Consider the following 12,356-nt stretch of genomic DNA (forward strand, 5'->3'; position numbering starts at 1 on the left):
CCTATCAATCTGGAAGAATAAAGACATAAAATACAAAAACAAGTCTTTGTTTTTCCACAACTGGTTTGACAACAACATTATTTGGGTTAAACAATTATTGAATAATGACGTACGATATGAATATGATGATATGATTATGATTATTGTCTGGTAAATATTGTATATCTAATGAGATGAACGAAGTATCATACAAACTCATTCATAGAATCTACCCTGTAAACACCTTTATTATACACAGATTTAAAATAGCTGTTGAAAGCTAATGTGTATTTTGTGGTTGTGAACCAGAAACACTTGACCGTTCATTTTGGGACTGCTCTTATGTCAGAAGATTTGAAGATTTTATTTGAAAAGAAACAACTATTAATGTTCATTTGAAAGACTCTGATATTCTGTTTTATTTTGATCCAAATGATATGGACCCTAATTTAACTTTCATTTCATGGAAGATTCGTTATCCATTGAAATGAAGTGGACGGAGAACCAACCCCTTATTTTTGATAGAATTGGAATATTATTTTGAGATTATTAGTAAATGAAAATTCATCTTTATATGTAGTGAAACATGCAGGGAGCAGGTCTCGAACCCTTGACCTTCTAGCCCGAAGTCCAGCGCGGTATCGACTGTGCCACAACAGTATGCTCAAGTAGCAGAGTCGATAGTTGAGTACGTTAGTTGAGTACGTTAACCGTGGTCTTCTGGACGTGTCCTCGCTGCGTTAGGGTCCTGCTGTGTTTCTCGTTAGCCATTTTCTTCCGTTGTTCCACCGTCTTGTGGTGAACCGGCGTCAAATCAGTCACATGATTTGCGTCCAGATCAACAACGCAACGGGTTCGCCTGGCGTCCAGATCACCAAGGCAACGGTTCGCCTGGCGTCCAGATCACCAAGGAAACGGGTTCGCCTTTTGTCAGCCGGACGGCTACCGGAAGCTGATGCTTCTACCGCGTCACGTGATGAGGGTGAGGCGCCCTGAGATACATGTTTACTAAGGACAGATCTAGGATCGGTTTATTATATCTACCCCAAACTAGACCAAAATACATAGGGCTGGAAGTACAACGCAAAAAATAGACCTTGAATCAGTTTAAATTACACGAGAATGACATAAGATAGTTGGCAGGTGTCTTCTAGGTTTAATATATTTTTTCGCCCTAGATGTCTTCAGGAACCCTGGCGACTGCATTTCAAGCAGTGTTTTTGATATATCTATTCACGTAGCCAAGTTAGAACATATTTTACATGGACTTATTTTAGCTGTGCATGTCCCTTCAAGTACCTTCTGTCTCCCAGTTTCGCTGTAACTGTCCACCATCTTCCTAAACTCGTCCGTTTCGTCGTGATCCTCGCCGATGTAACCGTCGTTGGGATGTGCTTCACGATACTTCTCTGTGTTGGTCGGCAGTTTGAACACTTTTCTCTGTCTCACATCCATATTTTCATACATTTTGCAGCGCAAACAAAATACACGTTTTTTTCCTGAACCTTGTCTTCTGGGGACTTGGAAAGTTTATAGCTAACAACTTGAAGCAACGCCGTTGGTTATAGCAGTGCATGCACGTCATTCCGTACGGATCCAGAAGAGGGCGCACGCGTACCATGCGTCGACCATACCAGTATTTTAGTCTTATTTCAGGGACTCTTGAGTCGGGAAGATTTAATAGTTGAACAAATATATTTTGTTGCCTTATAACCTTAAAAATACAATTTAGGAGAGTTTTATAAGGGGAAGATTTGCTTTTGGAATTGAACAAATATTTTTTATATATTACATTTCCATATGCCTAATTTTCAGAGGCAAAAAGAGTCTGTTTTCAGTATTTTGTTGTCAACTCTGTCAGTGATGTCTAACCCCCTTAAGATCAATCATTTTTGTCAATATTCGGAAAAAATATTTGGATCACTGTTCTGCAACACATGCTTAAACTATTCAAAGTCAAATTAAATGTATTGGTCACACACACATTTATCAGATGTTATTGCGGGGTGTAGAGAAACCCTCTTCCCCTTGTGTTCCCAGCTCCAACAGTGCAGTATTATTTAACTATTTACAACAATACACACATCTAAAAGTGAAAAGAATGCAATTATGAAATAAATAAATATTGATTTACTTGCTGAGCTAGACCTAAGGGATACTGTTTGCTTTATAGATGATTTATGTTCTGAATCTGAAATCATGCCAACATTTATATAGCACTATAAAATAAATAGACGTTTGGAGATTTGTATTACATATTTTAATAATCTAATATTAGAGTGAAACAATCAAGGCTTTTAAACACTTTTTAGACAATAAATGTAAAAATGAAATCACTTTTTTGGTTTCTGTCTCACCCTGATCAGTTTCACCTGTCCTTGTTATTGTCTCCACCCCCTCCAGGTGTCTCTTATTTTCCCTGGTGTATATATCCCTGTGTTTCATGTCTCTCTGTGCCAGTTCGTCTTGTATGTTCCAAGTCAACCAGTGTGGTTTTCAAACCATCTGCCTCCCGTGTCTGCATCTGGGTCTCGCCTTGTGCCCTTATAGTACGAACTGGCCATGACAGACCCAGTAGACTTGGACCAGCTCTACCACGCTGTCTCCCTGCAGGGAGCCACAATTAGGAGGCAAGAGGAGTTGGTTCAGGACCTTCTGGAAGGGCTCAGTTCCATGACAGACCCAGCAGACTGGGACCAGCTCTGCCATGCTGTCTCCCTGCAGGGAGCCACAATTAGGAGACATGAGGAGCTACTACAGGACCTTCTGGAAGGACTTTGTTCCCTGACGGAACGCCACGACCAAGGGTTCAAGGCTATCATGAAGCGAATCAGTGAGTTAGCTCATAGGCAGCCCGCCACCTCCGAGACCACCCAATAACCTGTCTACTATCAGTGGTGGGTTTGTACAGTCTACCCCGGCTCCCCAAGAGCCCCGCTTACCACCTCCAGAGCCATTTTTATTTCACCTTTATTTGCTAGTTGAGAACAAGTTCTCATTTACAACTGCGACCTGGCAAAGATAAAGCAAAGCAGTGCGACACAAACAACAACACAGAGTTACACATGGAATAAACAAACGTACAGTCAATAACACAATAGAAAAAGTCTATATACAGTGTGTGCAAATGGTGTGAGGAGGTAGGCAATAAATAGGCCATAGTAGTGAAGTAATTACAAGCCAACGAGAGAATACTGTTCGCAGTGGTGGGTGGTATATGGGGCTTTGGTTAGTTACCGTTTTTTAATCTCTGCATCATTCTGAACCAGTATGTCGCTGTAAAGAGTACACCAGATAAACACCAGATGTATTCGGTAACATTTTATTTGATACTGTACATATTTCAAAGGTTAATATTAAGAAAAATATTTTCACCAATAGATTGTCCTGTCTTTCACGAGTCCCTGATTTATCTTGACAGATCTTGTGTGACTACATGTTTTACTTCTGTTTAACCAACTAGAAGTAGAGCCAAAATGTGGCGTCAGTAAATTGTCAGCACATGTCATACCACATGAATCCACAAGAGGGCGGACACGTACCATGTATCGATCACCGTAACAGGTTTCAATTACCATTTAGTCAACAAACATTTTTTTGTTTGATGATAAAATGTAGACAGATGTTCAGTTTGGAAACAGGAGGACCAGAGCTGTTTTATTATTTCAGAGAAACAGGAACTCATTTAGTCTAGTACAAGTTCTTTGACTTCCAGCATGTAGATACAAACACTTCTCTTCATCCATATGGACTCAGGGTTGAGGCCAATTCAGCTTTCAGTACCAGAATGATGGATTCATTAAATAATTCACTGTATTGAAGTCTGATTTGAGCCCAGTCCTGATCCACTGACAGTGATATATGTAAACCATATCAGACTAATACATAGTTAACATGTTACAGAGAACAGACAGTAGAACACACAGCAGGTCATGGTAGCGTGTTACTGGTAGCGTGTTACAGGGAAGATGTAAACATGTTTGACACATGTTGGTCTCAGTTTCACTTGCAAGTTTACACAACAGAAGGCCTGTCAGGTTATACATGGATACAATGGAATGACAAACATTATACACCCACATTATATACATACACACAAATTATACACAAACACACAAATTATACACAAATAGGTTAGTTGTACTGGCTGTAACAGAGCCAGTGGTTAGAGGTCAAAGGTCATTAGTATCAGCTCTCACATGGAAGCCTCAGAACACCTATAGGTCACTTGGGGTTTTGGGAGATGACCGCTACAGTCACACAGGATCACAGTTCATAGTTCAGCGGTTAGATATCAAGGGGTGGGAAAGTTACATCCGTCTGTCTGTCAGTTAGAGATCTCCCAGCCTTCCCTCGGTCTCTGACACACCCAGGAAGTAGTGGGGTGAAAGGTAGCCAATCAGAACACAAGGCCACTGGCGGTTGTCCAATCAGCATCCCAGACCGCTGATAGATCCGATGCGGTCCACCTTCATGCCGAAGCATCCCCTGGCGGTGGCACTCTTCCTGCTCCGCCCACGGAACATCCTCTGTTGGCGCAGAAAGTCTAGGAACAACCTGGGGACCACAGGACCCGCCCCCATGCTGCGACCAGCCAATCCCTGGGAGGGAGGATGGTAGGAATGGGAGGGGCCAGAAGTGGAACCTTCAGAGGTGATGTCTGGTTGGTTGAGGATCAGAGAGCGGAGCTGAGCGCTGAAGAGATTATCTAGTACCTGGACGGGGGGAAGGGGAAGAGGGAAGAGGGGAAGATGGAAGAGGGGAAGGGGGGAAGAGGGGAAAGGGAAGAGGGAAGGGGAAGAGGGAAGGGGGGTCGGGGAAGAGGGAAGGGGGGAAGAGGGAAAGGGGAAGAGGGAAGAGGGGAAGAGGGAAGGGGAAGAGGGAAGAGGGAAGGGGGAAGGGGAAGAGGGAAGAGGGAAGAGGGAAGAGGGGAAGGGGGAAGGGGGAAGGGAAGAGGGAAGGGGGGAAGGGGAAAAGGGGAAAGGGTAGAGGGAAGGGGGAAGAGGGAAGGGGAAGAGGGAAGGGGGGAAGGGTAAGAGGGGAAGGGGAAGAGGGAAGGGGGAAGAGGGAAGGGGAAGAGGGAAGGGGAAGAGGGAAGGGGGGAAGAGGGAAGGGGGAGAGGGGAGGGGGTGTGGGAGGAGGGGAGGAGAAGAGGGAAGGGGGGAAAGGGAAGAGGGAAGGGGGAAGAGGGAAGGGGGGGAAGGGGAAGAGGGAAGAGGGGAGGAGAAGAGGGAGAGAGGGAGCGAAGAGGCATCAGTGCATTTGTCATGATAATTCATACAAAGTAGTAATTTGTTAAATTACAGGTACTGTACGTGAGAAAGGTAAACCATTGTGTAAATCCTTTAAACGACTGAGATAATGGAAATCCAATGAGCGAGGCTGATGTTATAATCTCCATCTGGGACAGCCAGAAGAGGACTGGTCAGCCCTCAGAGCCTGGTTCCTCTCTACCCAGTACAGCCAGTAGAGGACTGGTACCTCCTCAGAGCCTGGTTCCTCTGATCTACCCAGTACAGCCAGAAGAGGACTGGCCACCCCTCAGAGCCTAGTTCCTCTGGTCTACCCAGTACAGCCAGAAGAGGACTGGCCACCCCTCAGAGCCTAGTTCCTCTGGTCTACCCAGTACAGCCAGAAGAGGACTGGTCACCCCTCAGAGCCTGGTTCCTCTCTACCCAGTACAGCCAGTAGAGGACTGACCACCCCTCAGAGCCTGGTTCCTCTCTACCCAGTACAGTACTGTCTCTGATCTGGAGGACTCACTAAACAGAGAACATCCCTGGTCATCCCTACTGTCTCTGATCTGGAGGACTCACTAAACAGAGAACATCCCTGGTCATCCCTACTGCCTCTGATCTGGAGGACTCACTAAACAGAGAACATCCCTGGTCATCCCTACTGCCTCTGATCTGGTGGACTCACTAAACAGAGAACAACCCTGGTCATCCCTACTTGCATCCCTACCAGCATCTCACCTGGTTCTCAAACACCTCCACTGTAGGACATGTGCCCTGCACATATTTCACCCAGCATTCTCTCTCTCCCTCTCAGCTCTACTAAGGTCCTGTTGTGTTTTCTGGCCTTGAACCAACATGAGACAGTATAACTTAACACAACACTCGTACATCCTCCCTGGGTCCATATTCACAAAGCATCTCAGAGTAGGATCAGATCCCCTCTTTGTGAAGACGGGCCCTCGGGTGTTGGTAAAGGCACCTCACTTACCTGTGTGTCGTGTTTCCGAGGTGATGGTCGGGGCGAGGGTTGGGACGAGAGTCGAGACTCCACACTCAGTGACAGAGAGGAGAGGAGGATGAGGAGGAGAAGGGTACGGGTGGAAGAAGAAGATGAAGCAGCCATCTTTGTTTGAGAAGAAAAAGTAAAAAAACAAAAAAAAGGTCCAAATAATAAATGATATTGTTCTTCAGGAGAGTAGATGATAATAATAATACTGAGTGGAATCCGTAGGAAAAACAAGTTGTCTCTTCGAGTAGTAATCCAACCGGTTACTGTTTCCTAAAAGTTGTTTTAAAGTAGTCTTTAGGATCCTTTAATGTTGTTTTCTTGGTTCGTCTAAGATCTCTTCTTTATCCTGTAGAGTCAGGATGTGTCTGTATGTGAACTGAGCAGGGGTTAGGTTATAAACAAGAACGCTGTGATGTCACACATTCTGCTGCGTTACCCCTGGAGACGAGGAACCCCGAAATGACACGACACACCCCTTCACCACCGTTACCTAGCCTACATCCTTCTCTTTACATTATGGACTGTTAACAGGTCACCACCGTTACCTAGACTACATCCTTCTCTTTACATTATGGACTGTTAACAGGTCCCCACCGTTACCTAGACTACATCCTTCTCTTTACATTATGGACTGTTAACAGGCCACCACCGTTACCTAGACTACACCCTTCTCTTTACATTATGGACTGTTAACAGGTCCCCACCGTTACCTAGACTACATCCTTCTCTTTACATTATGGACTGTTAACAGGCCACCACCGTTACCTAGACTACATCCTTCTCTTTACATTATGGACTGTTAACAGGTCCCCACCGTTACCTAGACTACATCCTTCTCTTTACATTATGGACTGTTAACAGGTCCCCACCGTTACCTAGACTACATCCTTCTCTTTACATTATGGACTGTTAACAGGTCACCACCGTTACCTAGACTACATCCTTCTCTTTACATTATGGACTGTTAACAGGCCACCACCGTTACCTAGACTACATCCTTCTCTTTACATTATGGACTGTTAACAGGTCACCACCGTTACCTAGACTACATCCTTCTCTTTACATTATGGACTGTTAACAGGCCACCACCGTTACCTAGACTACATCCTTCTCTTTACATTATGGACTGTTAACAGGTCACCACCGTTACCTAGACTACATCCTTCTCTTTACATTATGGACTGTTAACAGGTCCCCACCGTTACCTAGACTACATCCTTCTCTTTACATTATGGACTGTTAACAGGTCCCCACCGTTACCTAGACTACATCCTTCTCTTTACATTATGGACTGTTAACAGGTCACCACCGTTACCTAGACTACATCCTTCTCTTTACATTATGGACTGTTAACAGGTCACCACCGTTACCTAGACTACATCCTTCTCTTTACATTATGGACTGTTAACAGGCCACCACCGTTACCTAGACTACATCCTTCTCTTTACATTATGGACTGTTAACAGGTCCCCACCGTTACCTAGACTACATCCTTCTCTTTACATTATGGACTGTTAACAGGTCCCCACCGTTACCTAGACTACATCCTTCTCTTTACATTATGGACTGTTAACAGGTCACCACCGTTACCTAGACTACATCCTTCTCTTTACATTATGGACTGTTAACAGGTCCCCACCGTTACCTAGACTACATCCTTCTCTTTACATTATGGACTGTTAACAGGCCACCACCGTTACCTAGCCTACATCCTTCTCTTTACATTATGGACTGTTAACAGGTCACCACCGTTACCTAGACTACATCCTTCTCTTTACATTATGGACTGTTAACAGGCCACCACCGTTACCTAGACTACATCCTTCTCTTTACATTATGGACTGTTAACAGGTCCCCACCGTTACCTAGACTACATCCTTCTCTTTACATTATGGACTGTTAACAGGTCACCACCGTTACCTAGACTACATCCTTCTCTTTACATTATGGACTGTTAACAGGTCCCCACCGTTACCTAGACTACATCCTTCTCTTTACATTATGGACTGTTAACAGGTCACCACCGTTACCTAGACTACATCCTTCTCTTTACATTATGGACTGTTAACAGGCCACCACCGTTACCTAGACTACATCCTTCTCTTTACATTATGGACTGTTAACAGGCCACCACCGTTACCTAGACTACATCCTTCTCTTTACATTATGGACTGTTAACAGGTCACCACCGTTACCTAGACTACATCCTTCTCTTTACATTATGGACTGTTAACAGGCCACCACCGTTACCTAGACTACATCCTTCTCTTTACATTATGGACTGTTAACAGGTCACCACCGTTACCTAGACTACATCCTTCTCTTTACATTATGGACTGTTAACAGGCCACCACCGTTACCTAGACTACATCCTTCTCTTTACATTATGGACTGTTAACAGGTCACCACCGTTACCTAGACTACATCCTTCTCTTTACATTATGGACTGTTAACAGGCCACCACCGTTACCTAGACTACATCCTTCTCTTTACATTATGGACTGTTAACAGGTCACCACCGTTACCTAGACTACATCCTTCTCTTTACATTATGGACTGTTAACAGGTCACCACCGTTACCTAGACTACATCCTTCTCTTTACATTATGGACTGTTAACAGGTCACCACCGTTACCTAGACTACATCCTTCTCTTTACATTATGGACTGTTAACAGGCCACCACCGTTACCTAGACTACATCCTTCTCTTTACATTATGGACTGTTAACAGGTCACCACCGTTACCTAGACTACATCCTTCTCTTTACATTATGGACTGTTAACAGGTCACCACCGTTACCTAGACTACATCCTTCTCTTTACATTATGGACTGTTAACAGGCCACCACCGTTACCTAGACTACATCCTTCTCTTTACATTATGGACTGTTAACAGGTCCCCACCGTTACCTAGACTACATCCTTCTCTTTACATTATGGACTGTTAACAGGCCACCACCGTTACCTAGACTACATCCTTCTCTTTACATTATGGACTGTTAACAGGTCACCACCGTTACCTAGACTACATCCTTCTCTTTACATTATGGACTGTTAACAGGTCCCCACCGTTACCTAGACTACATCCTTCTCTTTACATTATGGACTGTTAACAGGCCACCACCGTTACCTAGACTACATCCTTCTCTTTACATTATGGACTGTTAACAGGTCACCACCGTTACCTAGACTACATCCTTCTCTTTACATTATGGACTGTTAACAGGTCACCACCGTTACCTAGACTACATCCTTCTCTTTACATTATGGACTGTTAACAGGCCACCACCGTTACCTAGACTACATCCTTCTCTTTACATTATGGACTGTTAACAGGTCCCCACCGTTACCTAGACTACATCCTTCTCTTTACATTATGGACTGTTAACAGGTCCCCACCGTTACCTAGACTACATCCTTCTCTTTACATTATGGACTGTTAACAGGTCACCACCGTTACCTAGACTACATCCTTCTCTTTACATTATGGACTGTTAACAGGCCACCACCGTTACCTAGACTACATCCTTCTCTTTACATTATGGACTGTTAACAGGTCCCCACCGTTACCTAGACTACATCCTTCTCTTTACATTATGGACTGTTAACAGGTCCCCACCGTTACCTAGACTACATCCTTCTCTTTACATTATGGACTGTTAACAGGTCACCACCGTTACCTAGACTACATCCTTCTCTTTACATTATGGACTGTTAACAGGTCCCCACCGTTACCTAGACTACATCCTTCTCTTTACATTATGGACTGTTAACAGGCCACCACCGTTACCTAGACTACATCCTTCTCTTTACATTATGGACTGTTAACAGGTCCCCACCGTTACCTAGACTACATCCTTCTCTTTACATTATGGACTGTTAACAGGTCACCACCGTTACCTAGACTACATCCTTCTCTTTACATTATGGACTGTTAACAGGTCACCACCGTTACCTAGACTACATCCTTCTCTTTACATTATGGACTGTTAACAGGCCACCACCGTTACCTAGACTACATCCTTCTCTTTACATTATGGACTGTTAACAGGTCCCCACCGTTACCTAGACTACATCCTTCTCTTTACATTATGGACTGTTAACAGGTCCCCACCGTTACCTAGACTACATCCTTCTCTTTACATTATGGACTGTTAACAGGCCACCACCGTTACCTAGACTACATCCTTCTCTTTACATTATGGACTGTTAACAGGTCCCCACCGTTACCTAGACTACATCCTTCTCTTTACATTATGGACTGTTAACAGGTCACCACCGTTACCTAGACTACATCCTTCTCTTTACATTATGGACTGTTAACAGGTCACCACCGTTACCTAGACTACATCCTTCTCTTTACATTATGGACTGTTAACAGGTCACCACCGTTACCTAGACTACATCCTTCTCTTTACATTATGGACTGTTAACAGGCCACCACCGTTACCTAGACTACATCCTTCTCTTTACATTATGGACTGTTAACAGGCCACCACCGTTACCTAGACTACATCCTTCTCTTTACATTATGGACTGTTAACAGGTCCCCACCGTTACCTAGACTACATCCTTCTCTTTACATTATGGACTGTTAACAGGTCCCCACCGTTACCTAGACTACATCCTTCTCTTTACATTATGGACTGTTAACAGGCCACCACCGTTACCTAGACTACATCCTTCTCTTTACATTATGGACTGTTAACAGGCCACCACCGTTACCTAGACTACATCCTTCTCTTTACATTATGGACTGTTAACAGGTCACCACCGTTACCTAGACTACATCCTTCTCTTTACATTATGGACTGTTAACAGGCCACCACCGTTACCTAGACTACATCCTTCTCTTTACATTATGGACTGTTAACAGGTCCCCACCGTTACCTAGACTACATCCTTCTCTTTACATTATGGACTGTTAACAGGTCCCCACCGTTACCTAGACTACATCCTTCTCTTTACATTATGTCTCTCTACAGAAACAGGAGATAGGCTCCTTACCTGCCCTATGGGCCATTCTGGCCGGTACAACACTCCCTTATTTACTCTTCTGACCAGAGTGGCAGCATGTTTTAGACAGAGCACCATAGGTCAGTTCGTAGTCTGTCTCCGCCCTCTCCTTTCTCTTCTGTCCATCCTGGGTTCTGACCCTAATAAAGACAGAGCTCACTACAAACCTCTCAGTAGGAAAACCATCTATAAACACCCCCAAGCCCTAGTGACCCCTGACCTTCTTGGTTCCGCCCCTTGTAAAGTGTTCCCTGGGAAACTCTGTCGTCTGCGGAATTATTTCCTCCTGAGGGGGAGTGGTCACAGGGTTACACACACACTGCTGTCACCATGGTGATAGGATAGGTGAGACCCCTAACGTAGAGAGAGAGAACAGGGAGATGGATAGAGAGAGCGAGAGAGAGAGACTGTGTTTTGGTTTGTAGGGGTTAAGGAGCGTGTATCTCTGCAGTAAACAGTTTAAAACAAGCTAAAATAGAAACAGTCCTTTCTACCTCCTGCCTAGTTTCAATACGCTCTACTAGACTATAACCCACGAGTTGAGCTCAGAGGCTGTGTGCTTGGACAACGTGTGTGTCTGTGTGTGTGTGTGTGTGTTGCTTGCGTCGGTGTTGACGTCAGAGGACCTTACTGAATGGGGGAGACTGTGGGGATGGAGAGGAGGGTGTGTGTGTGTGTGTGTGTGTGTGTGTGTGTGTGTGTGTGTGTGTGTGTGTGTGTGTGTGTGTGTGTGTGTGTGTGTGTGTGTGTGTGTGTGTGTGTGTGTGTGTGTGTGTGTGTGTGTGTGTGTGTGGTTTTGTCTAAGAGACAAAAGACGATCTGGGGGGTAATAAACATTTCACCCCTCGTTAGCCCCAGACCTGGTGATGGATGAGTCGTCTCACTGTCTGGATCAGTACCCTGCTACTCTGACGCACACTGCATACTGCACACCCTGGGAGAACACACCCCCTGGGAGAACACACACCCTAGGAGAACACACACCCTGGGAGAACACACACCCTGGGAGAACACACACCCTGGGAGAACACACACCCTGGGAGAACACACACCCTGGGAGAACACACACCCTGGGAGAACACACACCCTGGGAGAACACACACCCTGTCAACTAC

At 44.7% G+C, this 12,356-nt stretch overlaps 1 long non-coding RNA gene across 1 annotated transcript; it reads right to left on the reverse strand.

Moving 5' to 3' along the window:
* Positions 1–3,604: 3,604 nt before the first annotated feature.
* Positions 3,605–11,243, reverse strand: LOC116375324 (uncharacterized). Its single transcript, XR_004211082.1, has 2 exons — positions 6,205–11,243; positions 3,605–4,694 (listed from the first exon to the last, which is right to left on the reverse strand). It is a non-coding gene; the product is annotated as an uncharacterized LOC116375324 (long non-coding RNA).
* Positions 11,244–12,356: the final 1,113 nt, after the last annotated feature.

This window comes from Oncorhynchus kisutch, linkage group LG9, assembly GCF_002021735.2.
Source record: "Oncorhynchus kisutch isolate 150728-3 linkage group LG9, Okis_V2, whole genome shotgun sequence".
NCBI classification, from domain to species: Eukaryota; Metazoa; Chordata; class Actinopteri; order Salmoniformes; family Salmonidae; genus Oncorhynchus; species Oncorhynchus kisutch.